The following is a 21,867-nucleotide window of genomic DNA, read 5'->3' on the forward strand; positions in this document are numbered from 1 at the left end:
TATCGCAGTTTTACGGCAGGAAACTGCCGCTAAAACGACGATAACGGGCTTGTTAATATGCGTTATAGAAGCCCAGGTTAGATGTGCAGGACATCGGCGGTAATTTTAACAAAGTTCTTGCTAATTTGCCCCGAAGTTCCTTGCCTCGATGGTTTGACCTCATAGTTGTGGCATTGCATGAGTGCTTGTCAGCCAAGGATTCATGGTTAGCACAGTGGAGACCAGCTCCTGCACCACGCAGAGGGATTCGACTGCTAGAAAGAGAGGGTTTATATGTTTCACTTTACTGGTAAGGCACATATTCACTGTGAGATCTCTTTTGAGTAGAATTTATGTTTTACACTGTTACGTAGATTCCTCAAACATTATCTCTTCTCTTAGTATAATCAGTGAAAATAGTTTGCGTTAGAAAAACGCTGCACATAATTCTTTTCGCTTTCTTATTACCTCGGTTTTTTTTTTAGCATTCTCTTTTGTATGTCAATTTACCTCGTCACTCATGTCAGGCCATTTATCTGAGGCGTGTGTGACTCAAGGGCAGTTAGGCAATCATTGTAACAAGTGTTGTCATTGTCCTTTAAAACAAAGAAAACGGGTACTGCTGCGAGCTCACTGAATCATTAAGTGCCTCGTGTTTAACTACAGGCGGTAGCAAGGTCGAACAGCTAAGGCTTATTCTTAGAATGCTCAATTTAGGGCGCACATATAAGGCTAACAAAACTAGAATGTTACTTCTCTGTAGGAAAGTATACAATACCTATTTACATTGAGGTAATATGCTTTGTTACTTCGGGAGTCTTGAGAGACATTTGTTGTCTTGGGGTGATCTCCCAGGTCTCTTGCAGGTGCTGCTTGTGCTGGCAGCAGCTGCTTTCATTTCCCCTGCAGTTTGTTTGCAGTTGCAATCCAATGAACGAAGTGCAATGGCGGTGACAGAGGTACACTCGTCTCCTTGGTCTGGTCTGGGCGTACTAAGCAGGCAGCAGAGAGGTACTGGTGTCAACTGGAGGTTCAAGAACCCTGAAGCCATGCTGTATCCTCACAGATGGACCCGGCATAGAAACGATTAAGGACACAGTCTTATCTTTGGCATTGCAGTCGCGTGCAACCTCCCTGGGAGTGGGGGGGGGGGGCTGGGCACAAGGTTAGTTGGGCATGGTAAGGCTTTTGGTGGCCTCATTTTATATCTGCACTTAGAGAGGCAGGCAGACGCCTTTGAAGGATGCCACAAACCCTGGTCAGCTTGCAGCTCTTTATTTGGGTCTTCTCGGTTCAGTTCATTTCAAGAATACTTTATTCGGTTTGCAAAAACTATAAAAGCAACAAGAATACATTACACAAGAAAGAATAAATACATGCCATCCAATGAAAAATAATATCAATTCATCCATAAAATTAAAGTAACAGTAATGATCACCTTCTCTCCAGTTATAATAAATCATCATCCACTCCCCAGTGATAAAAAAGTAAACTGAAACACCATGTGTGGCAGCTACAGTTAGAACAAATGCACGTCACTACCTTAACATACATTTTATTTATATAATAATTTCTAAATCATTAAACCGAAAACACAGTGAATCCTAATAAATACATATATATGTAAAAAGTACCCCTATGCCCCAGTCATGCCTTTCTGATCTTCCTAACCCGTCCTAAGAACATTTCTAGAGAGTGACAGATAAGAGGAGAGTGCAGTTGTTGAAGATACATCAGTGGTGGCCTACATTGAACAAAATGTAAAGATTTCTCATACAAACTACACAAGAATCATAGATGTAAAGTGCTTCATTCTGACAAAGCACCACAAGGGCATGGTGGTAAGTGCATACCCGAAGAGTTTATATTAGTAAAAGCGACTAAATAATGCACAATATTAAAACAAAGTTAATAAAAATCTTTTTTCCACATTTGTTACCATGGACATATTGGGTTGAATGCCAGATGGACTAAGCCAGGTGGCATGTGCTGCAACTGAAGCTTTTTTAGTTCTATCTTCTCCCTCACTCCCTTAACAAATTTAAAGAATGTCACTTTTAAAACCATTTTGCTCAACCCTTCCAGGGCGTTTGGTTCTTCAAAATATCTTATGGTGCTCATACTTTCAAACAATTTCCTAATAAAGTTTAGCTATGGGAGTTATAGCCACCATCCAAAGACAGTTCAGTGAGGCTGCCGGCTTTGTCCAAACAGCTTGCAAGTATAATAATGGTGCTGAAAGGATTTTATCCTCAATATATGGTATGCCGTTTCATCATGACATATAAAATTGGTGCAGCTGGGGGAGGGGGGTGGACAGGTAACATCCTTTTCAAACATTTGTTTGCAACATACTGCAATATATCCTCGTCTGAATACCCTCATATTCCTGCACCATAACATATCTCCGAGACACATTTGCTGTTATATGTAGAGAACATCACCTTCAGAGGCCTGGTACCTAACCTTGATGCAAATCTTAAAACTGCTTCCATGGTTTTTATCACAGTACATCCTTATGGCTGCCATCAAGGATTTCCAATTGTTATAACAACTGAAAAGAAGACCAAGATAGGTCAAGGTGTCTGTGGTAGCAATCTTGTTGCATTTAATAACATTTGTACAAACCTTCTTCTAAGTTGTGCCAATAATCTTACTAAAAGACTTTCCTTGGTTCACGCTCACCTCCAGGTTAACTATAAAAAAAGTAAAAGTATCCAAAAGTGTTTTGAGGGCATTCCTTTAGCGTGCCATCAGAAGTACATCATCTGAATAGAGCAAGATGGGCAGAGAGCGAGGTCCTACTTGCGGCATATCACAAGCTCTCACCACAAGGAATTTCTCGATAGAATTACTATATAATGAGAATAAAAAACGGGGCTAAAACACATCGATTCCCCACCCCTTTGTTCACTTTGAATGACTCCATGCACTCTTCCTTTCCACCGTATCTCACTAGGGTTTTTGGTGCCTCTGTACAATTTGTCATTAAAATAGTATAATTGATATCAGCCAATAGGCCTCACAGTTTAGAACAAATGAATCAAATGCATGTCCATGAATGCCATGGGAAATGGCTCCTTTTTGGCAAGGGTGTATTTATTAATGTGGAGATTCAAGTTCAAGCACTGCTCAGTGGTACCGAATTCCTTGCGAAAACCATACTGAACGTCAATCAATCAATCAATCACTGCATTTGTAAAGCGCGCTACATACCCGGGGGGGTCCCAAGGCGTGGGGGGGGGGGGCTGCTACTGATCGAAGAGCCAGGTCTTGAGAAGTCTTCTGAAGGCCAGCAGGTCCTGGGTCTGTCGTAGGCTGGTAGGGAGAGCGTTCCAGGTCTTGGCGGCGAGGTAGGAGAAGGATCTGCCGCCGGCGGTGGTTTTCCGGATGCGAGGGACTGTGGCGAGGGCGAGGGTGGCAGAGCGGAGGTTGCGGGATGGGGTGTGGAAGCTGAGCCGGTTGTTGAGGTATGTTGGTCCGGTGTTGTGTGGTGCTTTGTGTGCGTGGGTGAGGAGTTTGAAGGTGATTCTCTTGTTGACGGGGAGCCAGTGTAGGCTTCTCAGGTAGGGTGTGATGTGGCTGCGTCGGGGGACATCGAGGATCAGTCGTGCCGAGGCGTTATGGATTCGTTGTAGTCGTCTCAGGAGCTTGGTTGTTGTTCCTGAGTAGAGGGTGTTCCCGTAGTCGAGTCTGCCGGTGATGAGGGCCTGGGTGGCGGTTTTTCTTATGTCAAGAGGGATCCATTTGAAGATCCTGCGGAGCATCCAGAGGGTGTTGAAACAGGATGCGGAGATGGTGTTGACTTGCTTGGTCATGGAGAGGGTGGATTCTAGGATGACGCCCAGGTTGCGTGCGTGGTCGGTGGGTTCCGGGGCTGTGCCTAGCGATGTGGGCCACCAGGAGTCGTCCCAGGCTGATGGGGTGGGTCCGAGGATGAGGACCTCCGTCTTGTCTGAGTTCAGCTTTAGTCTACTTTCCTTCATCCAGTCGGCGACTGCCTTCATTCCTCTGTGAAGGTTGGCTTTGGCGGTGTGGGGGTCTTCGGTGAGGGATATGATCAGCTTGGTGTCGTCGGTGTAGGAGATGATGTTGAGGTTGTGCTGTCGTGCGACGTGGGCGATAGGTGCCATGTAGATGTTGAACAGCGTCGGGCTAAGGGAGGATCCTTGTGGGACGCCACAGATGATCTCAGTGGTTTTGGAGTGGAAGGGTGGGAGGCGGACGCTCTGGGTTCTGCCGGAGAGGAAGGATGTGGTCCAGGCCAGGGTCTTTTCTTGGATTCTTGCGTCATGGAGGCGTGTTGATAGGGTGCGGTGGCAGACCATGTCGAAGGCAGCTGACAGGTCCAGGAGGATGAGGGTGGCTGTTTCTCCTTTGTCCATAAGGATCCTGCTGTCGTCGGTGGCGGCGATGAGGGCGGTCTCGGTGCTGTGGTTGTTGCGGAAGTCCGATTGGGAGGGGTCCAAGATGTTGTTGTCTTCTGGGTAGCGGGTTAGATGTTTGTTGACAATCTTCTCTGTCACTTTTGCCGGGAACGGAAGCAGGGAGATGGGCCGGAAGTTCTTGAGGTCCTTGGGGTCCGCCTTGGGTTTCTTCAGTAGGGCGTTGATCTCGGCGTGCTTCCAGCTTTCCGGGAAGGTTGCTGTCTCGAAGGAGATGTTGATTGTTTTCCGGAGGTGGGGTGCGATGGTTGTGCTGGCAATGTTGAAAACGTGGTGAGGGCACGGGTCGGAAGGGGATCCGGAGTGGATGGAGTTCATGGTTTTGATGGTGTCTTCGTCGCTGACTCTGGACCAGGTGGTCAGGCGACTGGTGTGGGTGAAGGTCGTGGGGATGGTGGTCTCGGTGGTGGGTGCGGGGGTGTCGCAGTTGAAGCTGTCGTGGATGTTGGTGATCTTGCGGTGAAAGAAGGCGGCCAGGGGGTCGCACAGTTCTTGTGATGGCGGGATGTCGTTGGTGTTGGAGCTGGGGTTGGAGTGTTCTTTCACGATGCTGAAGAGCTCTTTGGTGTTGTGTGCGTTGTTGTCTAGGCGGTCCTTGAAGGCGGTCCTCTTGGCCGTCCGGATGAGTTGGTGGTGTCTGCGAGTGGCGTTCTTGTGGCCTGTGAGGCTGTCTGGGGATCGGTCGCGGAGCCATTTCTTCTCAAGCTTCCGACAGGTGTGCTTGGAGGTCCAGAGGTCCTCGGTGAACCATGCGGCTTTCTTGTTGGTGTGGTTGGTTGTGGAGATCTTGAGAGGGGCGAGGGTGTTGGTGCAGTCGTTGATCCACTGTTTGAGGTTGGTAGCGGCGGAGTCGGGGTGGCTGGGGTGGGCGGGTGGTCTCAGGGCGAGGGTGGTGGCCAGTTGATCTTTGGTGACCTTGCCCCAGCGGCGGCGTGGCAGCTGTTGGGTGCAGTGGTGTGTGGTGAGTTCCCTGAAGGTGAAGTGGACGCATCTGTGGTCGGTCCAGTGGGGTACGGTGGTGTGGTTGAAGGAGAGGTGGGGGCTTGCGGAGAAGATGGGGTCCAGCGGCGTGGGTGGGTGTAGTCATGAGCTTTTTGAGTCCGAGGTTAGCGAGGTTGGCGATCAGGGCGGTGGAGTGGGCGTCGTTGTTGTTCTCGAGGTGGAAGTTCAGGTCCCCAAGGAGGATGTAGTCCGTGGATGCGAGGGCGTGGGTGCTGACGAGGTCGGCGATGGCGTCACTGAACTGTGGTCTTGGTCCTGGTGGTCTGTAGACGAGTGTTCCTCTGAGGGTTGTGTTGGGGTCGGTGTGGATCTGGAAGTGTATGTGCTCGGCCGTGGTGAGGGTTTCGTCGGTGTTTGTCGAGACTCTGAGGGTGTCTTTGTGGACGATGGTGATTCCCCCTCCAACTCCGTTGGCGCGGTCTCTGCGGGAGATCTTGTAGCCCTGTGGGATAGCAATGGCGATGTCCGGCGCTGAGGTGGTGTTCAGCCAGGTCTCCGTCGGGAAGGCGACGTCAGGAGCGATGGAATCTAGGAGGTCCCAGAGTTCGATGGCGTGCTTGCGAGCGGAGCGGGTGTTGAGGAGGATGCAGCGGAGGTGGTTGGGTTCTCTGTTTGGTGGTTTGGTGAGCTGGATGCTGGTGAATCTGCTGTCCCGGCAGGTGAAAGGCCCTTAGGTGTGCTTCAGATGGCCTGGTAGCAGGGGTGGTATCGTCCGGGGTTGAGTGCGTGGATGGTGCTGGAGTCGTAGTGCAATCTGGCGTTGCGGGGGGTGCGGGGGACAGGGGTTCTGGCGCTGGGCACGGGTCGGGCGCAGACGGTCTTGACTTTTGCGCGCTGGCGGCACGCCCGCTGCGCACATCCGCTGCGCTTCCGCGCGCCGACCTCCATAAGAGGCGAAGTGGGAGGGAGGAGCAGCTGGGAGGCGGAGCGGGGCGGCCAATGGGCGAGGGCAGGGAAACAGAAGGAATAAGGGGCGGGCTGCAGGGGAGCAGCGGCGGGAGGCGGGGCGGGCACAGAGGGCACAAAGGAACACCTGAGAACGGAATAAGATACAAAATTAAATGCCAAGGTGGAAGAAAACACAAGATTAGCAGTACAGTGCAGAACGCAAAATGCACACAGTCACCAGGGGCGAGCTCCGGGCAGCGGCAGCAGTGGGGCAGAGTCACGGGCACCCAGGAGGAGCCGTGTGGCGTGTGGAGCGACCTGAGGACAGGTCACATATTATATTCTTATCGTCTGCATAGACCTCCAGTTGTCAAAAGTACTCTTTCCCCCACCGATTCTAACAGACAATTAGGCGTGTACCAGCTTGGTTCAGATTTGTTGCCTTTTTTTTTAAATTAGAACAATAACAGACTAACTACCGGTAGGGAAGGGTCCACACTTTACCACAGCTTTCAAAACATTTGGAACCAGCGCTGCCCAGAAATCAATATTATCTCTAAAGATGTCAAGAAGCAGACCATCCGGCCCTGGATCGCTTCCCTTCCTATAACTCTTAATGGCACTTATGACCTCATCAATAACCAACTCTAGGGGGTCAGATAATAGGACTGCCTTACTCACATGAACCCCTCTGTAATAGTTACCCTCTAATTTTTCTTTTAGCAAATAGGTGGATGCAGAGGGCCCGATTTATCAATGTGTTAGGGAACACAACACAGCAAGACATCTTGCTGCACTGTATGAAAGGGAGAGGGTAGGAATGCGCCATATTTACCAATATGTGGTGCATTCCTGTTCTCTGACTGCGCTGATGAACAATCTGCTGCCTGATGTCAATACAGATACCCTTGTGCCATGGTGCAAGGGTGCCTGCATTTCAGGCAGAATTGTTTCAGTGCAGGAAGGAACACCTTCTGCACAAAAACAATTCTCTGAGGATGTTTCCTCTTTCTAAGTGTGCTGCAGAATGCAGAACACTTAGAAAGAGGCAACAACGAGGTGAAATAAAGATTTCTCCTCATTGTACCTCTCCTGTGAAGGTACATAATTTTGATGTTTTGTGATGGGTCCCGGGATCTGTAGTCTCCACAACAGACCTCCATGGTTTCCCACACCATGGGGTAGAGCAGCGCTTTATAGCTCTGGTGCGGGGGGGGGGCTCCTACTCCTCCGGCAGCGTCTCTCTCATGGGATCCAATGACTCCTGGGACGTTTAGTCCCCACAACGGCCCTCCGTAGTTTCCCACGGGCGCAGTAGAGAGCTGCACTTGTACAGAGGTTCCTCCCCCTCCATCAGCATCACTCTCATAAACCCAATTGCTCCTGGGAACTCTAGTCCCCCACCCCCTACAGGCCTCCATGATTTTCCCTGCCCAGGGGTTGCGGGCAGCACTTTATAGCACTTGTAAACGGGCTCCTCCGCCACCAGCAGCAGCTCTCTAGTGATCCCACCAATAGACCTCCGTGGTTTACCTCATCCCGGGGTATACAGCAGTGCTTTAGAGCGCTTGTGCAGGGGCTCGCCCACCATGGGTTTCCTTCATGTCACTCTCGTGGGCCCGTTGGCTCCTGGGACCTGTAGTCCCCACAACAGACCTTTAGTTCCTCATTTGGGAATGTGATGGGAAAACGAGGGTCATTTACTGCGACTGTCACCCAGCGTTTGTCCATCATAACTGCCCCTTCCTCCCTTCGCCCAGGCCACTTCTGCCCTTGTATGCTCCCTTAGGAGTGGGAAGTTTCCTGAGGGGTCTGGTGATCTCTTGCTCCCAGGATCTCATCTCACTCCTGACCTGATCCACAACTGCCTTCACCAGTTGTTTCAAAATATTCAATTGCCTTATGTCTCCTCTTCCTCCCACAGGGGAGGGAAGAAGCACAGACTGAAAGCGATGTTATGTAATATTAGGTCGGCAATTGCTTACAGACATCAACTGGCAACCTATTTGAGCAGCACAATATGGACCTGCTATGCATGACTGCTTCATGGTTGTCTGAATATAGTATGACCTTATTGTACAAAATAGTACGTGTGAATTTAAAGCCCACCTCTCAGATGGAATGAACCATCCACTGCAGTGGTGTGGTGGGTATTAGCCAGGCTTCCCTTTCAATTACAACTGAGTCTTTTCACATAGCTTGATGTATGACTGCCTCTCTTACTCTAACAAAGTAAAAAAAACATTATGCTTTTCATATTCATGTATCGACCTTCCCCTGCTGCTACTTTGAAACTTCTCCACCTAGCTGAAAAAAACTGGAATGTGAATCTTATGACGGGGCAATTTATTCTTTTGAGGATCTTAATCTTTAGCTCAACATCTTTTGAGGTCAACCATGCAATTTAAAGTAAGTTTAAAGATTTTTTTATAATATTCAGTAGTTAACCTCTGATCCCACTCGTTCACCTGTACCACAGCTAGAGCCTGTCGCCTCTCCTTCTAATGTGGGAGGGATACATAAGCCTGTCTAATAAATCACTTAAGCCGACATTTACTTTTTAAGAATAGATGGTGAAACAATGTGCTCCTGAATCTATCACCACTGAGCTGTCTGTCTCAGACCTTTAAGCATCTTCGGGTCTCTATTTTGCTAAAGAACCCAGACAACTTTTTTGAACCATGCATTTGATTAAAGGGCAAGAAGAAATCTAGAGCGAGGCAAAACCCTTGGTTGTCTCCTGAGCTTATCAAACAATTAAGGGTCATCAGCGCGACAGAAAATAGAGGAGACCATACCCTTAGAGCAGATCATGGCAGCCAAGAAAAAATACTTCACAGGACATCTAGTCAAAGTACCCACCCTTGCAAAGGAGTACTATAGAGTAATTGCTCACATGGGTTTATCCAAAACAGCAGCTGGGTGACAGCAGAAGTTGCTCTTCATTCTTCATTCATTCATGGGTCATGGTCTCTCGCTGATGTCTAAGGGCTGGTTGGAGAGGTACCTCCTGTATTGCTATCTTTATGGCTGGAAAGTGGCACAGGGAATGATTACATTGTAGAAAACAAGTCCCACGGTCCCAAAATCTATTTTAGGAGATTGGTAACCACCGTCACAGTGGTACAGAGCTGTGAAAACTGTATTGCTTTTCTGTGCAATTTCTACTTTGTTTCAATCAGTGTTCACTTGTATCTGCTTTCTCCATCATTAAAACCTTTTACATGCACTTCTGAAGCATTCTCTGTCATGTACTAACTCTGATGTATTGATTGAGGTGAAAAATGTATCATATTTTTGAAACTTAATAAAGTTTAGATGAATGTCTAGATGTTTTTGGAGGGCGACCTCATCCTTTGTTGTGTTCAGTCGTTTTTAAAGTAGGATAGGCAGTAAATTACAAGGGTCAAAACATATGTACAAATGGCAGTCATGTTGGCCAAATCTTTATAGGCTTGCCAGTCTAACATGCATGTGCACAAAAGGTAAGTAAAGTCAGCATGGGCACACATTGCGGTTGAGCATCCTGGTTTCAGTAAAAAAACATCTGATTTAAAACATATTTCTCGAAGCTGTAAGTGTATTAAGGACCATTGCATGCAATGCACGTCAACATGCTATAATTCTTTAAACTGAGCCAGCGGTAGGATTTTTTTTCTTTTGGGGATGGGGCGCCAGAGCAAGTAACGAAGAAGAAAGAGTGATTCATCTGAATACAGGCAGTTTTTTTAAAGCATTTGATTCTCAATTGATTAGAATTAAGGCTACTCTTAAGGCAGATAATTTGAAATTTTGGCAAACAGGTAGGTGAAAGAGCAACCTCCTACCGAAGTGGCAGGACGAAGCAGGGCACAAATTGCATGTAGGCTGGTAAACAGAAATAAGCTTTTGAATAAGGATGGGATTTTTACCCTAGATGACTGGAAGCAGAAGCAGGGAATCTTAAAACTCGCCCTTTTTCAGTAGGGATTCATCCATTGAAGCAGACAAGGCATGGAGCAGAACAAAAGGAAGGCACCAATCAAGGTCCAAGCTCCTTGCGGGAAGACATTTTGCAGCAAGAACAAGATTAGGCTGATCTTGCCAAATATACGTTGGTCATTTACTGCAGAGTTTAAAACTCACATGCAATACAGTGAGCAAAATACAAGGGTTGCAAGGAAGTGTGTTGAAGATAGTTTGCAATTGAGAACATATAAGATCTCCAAGTCTGGTGTCTCTGATATCACAATTTTAAGTTGCAACTTATGGTGAAGTCGAATTTTAAATTGCAATTCTGAAAATGACACTTTTTGAAAGTTGGCATTTTCTTTTTTTAGCCATTTGTCTCAAATCACTTGTCTGGGCTGGGTGACAGCTGAGCTTTGTGTATTCATCTAGAAAGCAGCACACAATGGGAGCTTAGATGTGACATATTGGGACTTCCTGGTTGGATGGGATGGAGGAGCTGGACACATCCTCACACTTACACCTGAATAGGCTGGGCCCTGTCCCCACACAAAGGACTGCACACCCCCTTGTAGTGAGTCTGGAGGCTGGGCAGGAAGGGAGGACCTCTGTGCACTTCAAATACCCTTCTCTGAAGTATCCACCAGTTCAAAGGTACCACTAGGAGAAATAATTGGACCACAGACCCTACCACCTTAGTACACTTCTGGACCTGAAGAAAGCCTGCCAAGAAGAAGGATTGCTGTGCTGCTGAAGGGGTGCTGCTCAGCTGGACTGCCGCTCTGGAAGAACTGCTTTCTTGCTATGCTTACCTACTGCCGTCTTTGCCTGGGTGAGGATGATTGAACCTGCATCCGTTGCTCCTAGACCCCATAGTGACTCCAATGGCTAGCTGGCTGGCCTCCTGATCTGAAGTCTCAGGGACGCCCATACTGCTCCTACACCTGGACCATTGGAAGTAGGCCTAAGGTGTTTGCTTCATCAGAACCCACGTATCTTCTGCTACGAGAGCAGATTCGATGCATTGCTGCTGTTGCAGGAGAAGACCCGGCACATTGCTTTCAGAACCAGCACATCTTCTGCTGCAGGAACAGAACTGATGTATCACCTTTGGAACCAGCACATCATCCTCAGAACCAATGCATCGCCACTTCAGCTGCACCCCGCATCTTTGTTAACACAACCATGATTAAGGAACTTTCATCCTGCGGGCCTCAGTGGGTCCCGTTATACAGCTTGTGCTCCATCGCAATTGGCCTACTAAACCTTTCACTTTGTCCTGGTCCGGCACGACCAGATATTCCAGGTAAGTGCTTATTGTTTTTAATCGCTAATTCACAGTTTGTTCTTTACAAATCCATGTCTCATATTCTACTTATTGGATTTTGTGTCATTTTGGTCTTGTTTTATTTATCAAATTATGTTTTTTTTCTAACATGGTGTGTAATTTTGTGTGTGGTGTTTTCAATGCTTTACTGTTTGAAGTGTTGCACAAATACTTTAAACATTGCCTCTTAAGTTAAGCCTGACCAGAAGGTGAGCACAGGTTACTTTAGGGTGTGTTTGTGACTTACCCTAATTCAGATTGTGGTTACTGCTTTACCAGGGCTTCCATCCCAGTCAACCAGGAACCCAATTTCTAACCCACCATAGTATTCATTCTCTGCAACCTATTACTGTTTTGATTTATTAACATAACCACTGAGTAATAGATGAAGAATAATGTCCACCTGTGTACCACTGGTGAAACCCTGGTCCTATGGTCAGCCAGTTCTGCACACAGACTAAGGCTGTATGCAGCTATTGTTGGCTATCCACTGGGTTGGGCACCACACCTATCTTCTATTCTGTGGCAAGTCCACTACCTAACAAATCGGTTATGACCCCATCACACATGGCCTTGAGCTGCGTAGAGCATGGGTTGACCTTAAGACTAGGTCCTACAGCCAAACAACTCTGCACACATCCCTGTATTGGTGGGGATGATTGCATATAGAGCGTTGGGCATATGGCCTGGCCACAGGGCATAACTTGCTACTGACCCTTGCTTTGCATGGCAAAAGGCCTCACAGGTGGATTGCCCATGGAGTTTTAGGTGCAGGACCTGGCTCATGGCCGGGAACTGTGGCCAACCCCATTTGTCCACAGTCAGAGGACGGAGGCAGTCTGGTTTCATTCATAGAAGATGAATGTAGTATATCATTGAAAACCCCAAACATTTACTGAAAACATTCAGAAGAGGGATCTTGTGGTTATTTCTGCTCATAATACGTTAATGTGTTTATAAAAATGTTGGAGTTTCCTTAATCCCTTAAGTGACAAGGTTTCTCTAAGTGACAGTGAGCCCCCCCTATTCGTGATGTTAGGGACAGTTTGTGATCAGACCTTAACAACGTTTTTCTGCAGAAGTTATCCAAGTCTGATATGTATCCTTTTGTACTCCTATTATGGATTCTAAAAGTACATATGCTTATGGATATCCCAAGAGGGAACTGAGAAAATAGCAAAATTGCCCAGGGTAACCCAGGGAAAACTACCATCCCCAGACAAGTCTGAAAACTAGACACCCAGGGAAGTTCAAGTTGGTGTAACTTACCTGGAACCTACAATATTTCCTTACCCAGAATGGAATACAGATATCGCATTTTGACTAAAGTCCCATATTTCCTCATGTTTTTGTGAGAGAAAGTTCCTAAATCTGTTGAGAACTACAACATTTCTACCACAGATAGTTCCCACACTTTTTGCTATAAAAACAGTTCCCCACTTGTGCGGGTGGGCCTTTAGCCTGCAGCAGGAAGTGCTCCAAAATACAATGTAGCAACATCAAGATTCTTCCTGTGAAATGTGCTCTACCGTATATGCAGATAGCTGCAGATTTGTGACTGGGTGACAGCTGAATGACTATTGGGTCTTTTTGTGTGGCGGTATGGATGGATGCACCATAGCTGTGGGGCTTCTTTTTAGCCCCACTTCAGTGGCGACTGCCTTTTCTCCTTTTGCATTTGCTTCATTGTCTTCAAAATTATCCTGTTTTTACTCAAACTTTTGCACTTATCATCCTCGGTTAGCCTAATCCTTTTAGTATCTTCTTCAACTTTTTCTCGTGCAAGGGAATGCTATTTTCCCGGTTTCATATGTCTTGGTGGGCCCTCAGAACCTCTCTTCCCAAAGACACGACTGAAGCATAGTTCATTTCTAGCAGTTTATTATCTTCCAATGCATTTCGAAGGACAAATGTGGTCCGAAATGCATTGGAAGATAATAAACTGCTAGAAATGAACTATGCTTCAGTCGTGTCTTTGGGAAGAGAGGTTCTGAGGGCCCACCAAGACATATGAAACCGGGAAAATAGCATTCCCTTGCACGAGAAAAAGTTGAAGAAGATACTAAAAGGATTAGGCTAACCGAGGATGATAAGTGCAAAAGTTTGAGTAAAAACAGGATAATTTTGAAGACAATGAAGCAAATGCAAAAGGAGAAAAGGCAGTCGCCACTGAAGTGGGGCTAAAAAGAAGCCCCACAGCTATGGTGCATATGTTCGACACGTGCTGTGTGGGCTGGCACGAAAAGCAGTGAGCACGCCGCACAGGTTTAAGAGTTGGATTAATAAAAAGCGATGAAAAAAAGTAAGAAAACTTTGGTGGAAAAAACAATGGAGTGCAACCCGTGTTTATGTGTAGGTATGGATGGATGCCAGGATTTGCCAGCTCCCGCCCCATTTTGTTAAAAAAATTATGGGGCATATTACCAAGGGCCTTATCGCCGCTTTAGCGGGAATTTTTCCCGCTAAAGCGGCGATAATTTTATCGCCCTATTACCTAGCTGTCACTAACACCAGTTAGCGACAGCTAGTAGGTGATAGCGATCATCTTGGTGCCCACTTTGCATGCCAGCGATATTTATCGCTAATGACATGCAAAGTGGGCGTGCCAAAATGTTAGCGACTGTAAACAGTCGCTAACATCGCTATCTCCTATTACCTACAAAGGAGTACTTTTGGAAATATTCGCGCTAAGTGCGAATATCTCCAAAAGCTAACGCCTGCCCAGAGCAGTTCTTAGCCATGTAATCCAATGGTAGGTGGATAACATGGCTAAGAGCATTAGCTCGGTAATGCATGAATATCGCTGACTTTTCAGCGATATTCATGCATTACGGCCGATTTTTATCGCTTTTGAGATAAACCTTGATAATAGCAAGGTTTATCTGCGATAAAAATCGGCGCAGCTCGGCGATAATAATATTGCCGCTAACCGTGTTAAGCGATAAATATTGCGTAATCTTGGTAATATGCCCCTATATTCCCCCGAGGTGAAAAAGGCTATTGGTGCTTTACGGAGTGTGGTATGGCCCAAACCCTAGTGGACCGGCCCAGCTCTAATATTTTATGTAAATATAACTGCTCTGGTGTCTAACGGGTTTTCTGCCCCCAGGGGGGACAGATAGGAGATACATACCCCCATCTGTCCCCAGGGTGGGCAGAAAGACTGTTCGAGCCATTTTAAGTCGTGGTGGGGCCTGATGCAAGGAAAGGCTGGCCTCTACCTCCTCTTTAAAAAAAAACTTCATGTCTAGAGGAATTTCTGCCTTGCTAGGTGAGACTGAAAAACTATTTTGGGCTTTAGTTGTGAGAGTGAGGACTGACAATGGCGCCTTGATGCACTGGCTCCCACCCCATTTTTTAAAATAATGATATAAACTGCCTTGAGTCTAGTGGACTTTATCCCCCGCCTTCCCCTCGGATGGACAGATCACCCAATCTGTCCCATGGGGGGGGGGGGGGGGGGGGGGCAAAAAGACTGTTGAGGTATTTAGCTGTGGGAGTCCACCACGTGCAGGGATGGACCAGCCTCATCCCATTCTTTTTTTAAATACATTTTCTGCCATCTAGTGGACTGTCTGCCCCCTGGTGAGGAAGATCGGGGATGAACCCCCTACCACTTTCCCAAGGGCAGAAAGGCTGACTTTGGCGGGCGCCGCCACTTCAAGTCACCTCTACTGGCTAGAGAGTGTATCCTTGCTCCCATGATCACCTTTTTGGAAAGGGAACATTCTCCTTTTTAGGTCTCGCTGGCGTTGCAGCGTAAAGCGCTGCCGCCAACGAGACTTATAGTCACCTTGCTAGGTCCCAAGGGAGTCAGAGCTGTGCATGAGCCGATCCAGACCTGGGCACGAGCTGACTCAGGTCGGTGAACGCGCGGGAACGCCAACGTGCACGTTCACGGCGTCACACTCCTGTCCTCCCGCGTCTCTTCCGAGGCGCGCTCCAGGCCGACTTGCGGTGTGCGTGCTCCAGCGTTTCTGTGACTGGAGGTAGGTAAGTGAGGGCCGGGGGGATTTGTTTGCTTGTTTTTCTCTGTGCCCTCACCTCTCCAGCCCCTCCCTGCTTGCCGTGCTCCTTGCTTCCAGCCCAGGCCAAACTCATGCCTTCAAAACATGACAGCATTGTACAGCCCGGCCGCCTTTTGGTCTCCTGGTTAACCTTCTCACTCCCTCTTTCTCCCACGCCACCTCCCTCTCTGTGTCTGCCTCCCACTCTCCGCTGCCGTTGTTTCACATTCTGAATTGTTTCACATTCTGAATCTCTCCCTTTCATCTTCGTTTCGCCCCTCGTTTATTTACATTTAAACATCAGCTGTTGTGTGTTTGAACTTGCTGGTGTGGCCCCTTTATCTCCCGTTTTCGGCTCTTGCCGATCCTCTGCGGCATATCTTTTAGCCATCTGTTGCTTCCCCAGCGTGGTGCCGCCAGCAGCTTCACTTCAGGCATCCACTCCCCCCGCCCCCTACTTCACACTTCTCACGGCCACCAGGCCATGTTTCGCATTTCTCCCCCCCCCCCTCCCCACTATCATTCTGCTATGCAGATCGTTTCTGTTGCGTACCTCCTGCAGCTTCTTTATTACGAATACTTTTAGAGGGCCTGTGTGCTTGCTTTTGTAGGCAGGGGCACTGTGTCACCATGAAGAATAGAAAAGTAAGGTCCCCGACCTGGACATATCAAACAGGCCCGGGCTGGAAAGGTGAGTTGCTGTTAAAGCAGCAGCTGGAACCCTCTTCACACATGGGCATTCCAGGCTGCCAGTGATGCTTATCACAAACGTAGCTTGTTTTCATTGCACTCTCCCTGCCCTCCTCCGGCGCCCACGTGCTGGTTTATCCACCCCATCCCCTCCCACTTGTTGGTGCGCCCTCATACGCCCCTTTGTCTGTTGTTGCTTCCTCGTGCTCAACAGCCCTTCCTTCCCCCTCCCCCGCTGTCCGTTCTGTTCCCTCCCTCCCTCCTCCATGACCCTGGATGGCACCTAATACAGTTTCATCGAGTTTAGGGAGAAATGTGTTATTCTTTTCAGCCGCTCTCCACAGAGATTAGTTGTGCGAGTTTCTCTTTCAATTAAGTTCAGAAGTGTGTTACAATTTCTGGAGAATATTTAAAATAAACGACTGATATGAAATAGTTTGAGTGCCCCACCCTGGCTATTTCATACGCACCCATTTTTTACACAAGCTTATGCTGCAGAAGACTGGTTCGAGCAGAAAATGCTTTGCGCGAACTATGACAGTCACAGCATGGCAGGTAAAGACCCTGTGCAGTTCTGAAATCCTGGCTTTTAAGTGGTGATTTGTCCTGGCGTTTGTTGTTCTGCCCCCCTTCCATGGACACTGGGCCTATTACATGTCATATTACTCTTCTGGCACTATTTTTTTTCGTGTGCATCAGCTCGCGGACAGCTGATGGCTTAAGTGTAAAAACACACCCAGCATTTCTTTGTTTCCTGATCGTCTTGGGCTCTTATCTCAACACATTTTTGGAGCAGTTAAAGACTGAGATTAGATTTCAGACGTGTTCCGAGGTCACCAATTCCATGCACCAAATCCCTCCCACTTGTTTAACTTATGGGCTGGTTCTGCATTGCACTTAATCTCCCCGTGCGGTCCCCCCCCCCCTCCTGTCCATCTCTGCTTGTTATTTTCAGTGCTGCCATTGTTCTAGAATCGTTCCACCTCCCACACAGACAGAATTATTTCTACTTCTAATTATATTTGAAAATGCATTTTGCCCAAAGCAGTATATAGTTGCACTGGGTTATTTTATTTAATTCGTTTTATAAAGAGCTTGGTGTTTACATGTAGCATGTTTCGTTAAAGCTTTTGCTTGTTTCCCCTGCAGTAACATATGCAACCCCCTTAACTGCTCAAGGGTCAACAACAGCATGCTCCCTGCAGTTAGCCTCGCATTGTCTCACTTTTCCGTCTCCATGCTGTAATCTTTCAGTCTCCCTGGCAGACTTCCTCTCTTCTCCCAAGGCCTGCTTACTGGTAGTGCTTTTCCTTCCATTAGCCTATCCTTCTCGGGGAATTTATCCACTCAAGCATTTTCGTTGCGTTCTGATAGTCGTTTTATTGCTGTTCCCATTATTAATGGAGGAGACTACCATTACCAGAATGCACAGTAAGAGCCTTGCTGTATGTGCCACTCGCCCAGGCAAAGGGAAGCTTGTAAACATTTGGGGCAGATAGTCTTGGTGTGCCCAAAAAAAAAGATTTTTGTTGGTTCTTAGTTTACGGTAACTTGATGTCTACCTGCTTCTTGACGAAACAGCTACTTTAACTTGGTTTTTTTTGTAAGCATGGGGAGGGCTGACATCAAGTCTCGAACTGGGTTCCCTAGTTCGAAAGTCAGCTGCTCAGGGTCTTACGCCACACCCTCTCTCCAAATATTGCTGGGCATAGATATCAGTGTGTTCTGCTGGTAGTGGCCGAGATGAGTAATTAATTTTTTTCTCGTTTGTTTTCCTGTAGTCACCTCGAGAGGGGGTAGTGCCTGGGGCTGTAGAAGTTTATGAACTGAGTAGCTCACGCTGACACCATGTGTGACCTTGGGCTAAGTTGCAAGCCAGTTTACCCATCACACATTTTAGGAAGAATATCACCAGGTGTCTCTAGTTGGGAGACTGCATCACCCCAAAGGTGGTTTCATGCCATTGAAAGACTGCTGGAAAAATAAAGCCATGTCTGGAGAATACCACTACACATCAGTATCTTACCAACGCAGTCACCACGCAGTCTCTTCTCTGTTTGTCTCACCCCACCCTCACACCTCCTCACCCTCACCCACCCTCCCACCCCTCACTCACCCTCACCCCCCCTCACTCACCCCACCCCCTCACTCACCCTCACCCCCTACACCTCACAACCATCAACCTCACCACCCTCACCCCATCACACCCACACACTCACACCCCACACCCCCTCACCCTCACCCTCACACATACCCTCACACCCTCTCACCCTCACACACCCTCACTCACTCTCACACCGTCACCCACCCTCACTCACCCTCACACCCTCACCCCTCACCCTCACAACCCTCTCACCCTCACTCATCCTCTCACCCTCACTCACCCTCACCCCCTTACACCCCCCACACACCCTCAGCCTCACACCCCTTCACCCTCACCCTCACACCCTCTCACCCTCATCCTCACACACCTCCTCACCCTCACACCCCCTCACTCACACCCTCATCCTCATACCCTCACCCCCTCACCCTCAACACCCTCTCACCATCACTCACCCTCTCACCCTCACTCACCCTCACTCACCCTCACCCCCCCACACACCCTCACCCTCACCCCCTCACCCTCACACACCTCCTCACCCTCACACCCCCTCACTCTCACTCACCCTCACACCCCCTCATCCTCACCTTCACACCCCCTCACCCTCACTCTCACACACCCTCACTCATCCTCACACCCCGCACCCTCTCGCCCTCACACACCCTCACTCACCCTCACACACCCTCACTCAACCTCACACCCCTCACTCTCACACACCCTCACACCCCTCCCCCTCACACACCCTCACACACCCTCATCCTCACACACCCTCACACCCCCTCACCCTCCCTCACCCTCACACACCCTCACCGTCACACACCCTCACCCTTACACCCCCTCACCCTTACACCCCCTCACCCTCACAGCCCCTCACCCTCACACCCTCACCCACCGTCACCCACCCTCACTCACCCTCACACCCTCACCCCCCTCACAGCCCTCTCACCCTCACTCATCCTCTCACCCTCACTCACCCTCACCCCTTACACCCCCACATACCCTCACCCTCAGACCCCTTCACCCTCACCCTCACACATCTCCTCACCCTCACACCCCCTCACTCACCCTCACACCCTCATCTCCATACACTCACCCCCCCTCACCCTCAACACCCTCTCACCATCACTCACCCTCTCACCCTCACTCACCCTCACTCACCCTCACCCCCTCACACCCCCACACACCCTCACCCCCCTCACCCTCACACACCTCTTCACACCCCCTCATCCTCACCCTCACACCCCCTCACCCTCACTCTCACACACCCTCACTCACCCTCACACCCCGCACCCTCTCACCCTCACACACCCTCACTCACCCTCACACCCCCTCACCCTCACACCCCTCACTCTCACACACCCTCACCCCCTCCCCCTCACACCCCCTCACACCCCCCACCCTCACCCCCTCCCCCTCACACCCCCTCACACCCCCTCACCCCCTCATCCTCACACACCCTCACACCCCCTCACCCTCACCCACCCTCACCGTCACACACCCGCACCCTCACACACCCTCACCCTCACACACCCTCACTCACACACCCTCACTCACACACCCTCACTCACACACCCTCACCCTCACACACCCTCACCCTCACACACCCTCACCCTTACACCCCCTCACCCTTACACCCCCTCACCCTCACACCCCCTCACCCTCACTCACCCTCACACCCCCTCACCCTCACTCACCCTCACACACACTCACACACCCTCACAAGCATAGCATAACAAAACATAGCATAGCATAACAAAACACAGCATAGCATAGCATAACAAAAGAAAAGCATAGGATAGCAAAACATAGCATAGCATAACAAAACAAAGCATAGGCTAGCAAAACAAAACAGCATAACAAAACAAAACATAGCATAGCAAAACACAACAAAGTATAGCATAGCAAAACACAACAAAACACAGCATAACAAAACAAAGCATAGTATAACATAACAAAGCATAGCAAAACAAAATATAGCATAGTATAACAAAACATAGCATAGCATAACAAAACACAACAAAACATAGCAGAACAAAATATAGCATAGCATAACAAAACATAGCATAACAAAACAGCAAAACACAACAAAACATAGCATAGCATAACAAAACACAACAAAATGTAGCATACATAACAAAACATAGCATTGCAAAGCATAGCAAAACATAGCATTGCATAACAAAACATAGCATAGCATAACACAACATAGCATAGCATAACAAAACAAAGCTTAGCAAAGCATAACAAAACATAGCATAGCATAACAAAACACAACAAAGCATAGCATAACAAAACAAAGCATAGGATAGCAAAACTAAGCATAGCATAACAAAACAAAGCAAAGGATACCAAAACAAAACATAGCATAGCATAACAAAACATAGTATTACATAACAAAACATAGCATAACAAAACACAACAACACATAGCATAACAAAACATAGCAAAACACAACAAAACAGCATAGCTTAACAAAAAACAACAAAACATATAATAGCATAGCAAAACATAGCATACCAAACACAACAAAACATAGCAAAGCAAAACAAAGCATAGCATAGAAAAAGACAACAAAACATAGCATAGCATAACAAAACATAGCATAGCATAACAAAGCATAGCATAGCAAAACATAGCATAGCATAACGAAACATAGCATAGCATAACAAAACATAGCATAGCATAACAAAACACAGCGTAGCATAGCATAACAATTCAAAGCATGGGATAGCAAAACACAGCATAGCATAACAAAACGTAGCATAGCATAACAAAACACAGCATAGCATAGCATAACAATTCAAAGCATAGGATAGCAAAACATAGCATAGCATAACAAAACAAAACAAAGGATAACAAAATAAAACATAGCATAGCATACAGCATCACTCCGCACCACCACAGCATCACTCAGGGGCACCACAACATCACTATGCGCTACCACAGCATCACTGAACGCCACAGCATCACTCGTTCGCCATCACAACATCACTCAGTGCCACCACAGCATCACTCTGTGCAACCATTTAACAACACCTGGTTCAAATATGTTTTCTCAATGTTTCAAGCGTTATTACAAATGTAACAAAAAGATGTTAATATTTCACTTCTGTTCTTGGATTTTCGTCACAATTAAATACACTGAACATAATCTTCACAAAAGTTATTTACAAAACTTTAAGTTATTGCCAATATGAATTACAATAACTTTTATTTAAGTATTAATTATTGGAAAAAAAATTAAAAGCCATTGTCATGTGTAATATCAATACATGTAAGCCACGTAAATACAACACATATTGCATTACAAATGCTATAGGTGTCACATTTGCGAAAGTTATAACTATTGGCATTGTAAATGACACAGCAATTAATTTTGCTATTTTCAAAAACAAAACATAAATACAAAATGTGTAGTTTACAATACCAATAGCTCAAACTTTCCTTATGCGAGACCTATTGAATTGCAAATGCTTGTTT

The sequence above is a fragment of the Lissotriton helveticus genome, chromosome 1_1 (genome assembly GCF_964261635.1).
Source record: "Lissotriton helveticus chromosome 1_1, aLisHel1.1, whole genome shotgun sequence".
NCBI lineage: Eukaryota > Metazoa > Chordata > Amphibia > Caudata > Salamandridae > Lissotriton > Lissotriton helveticus.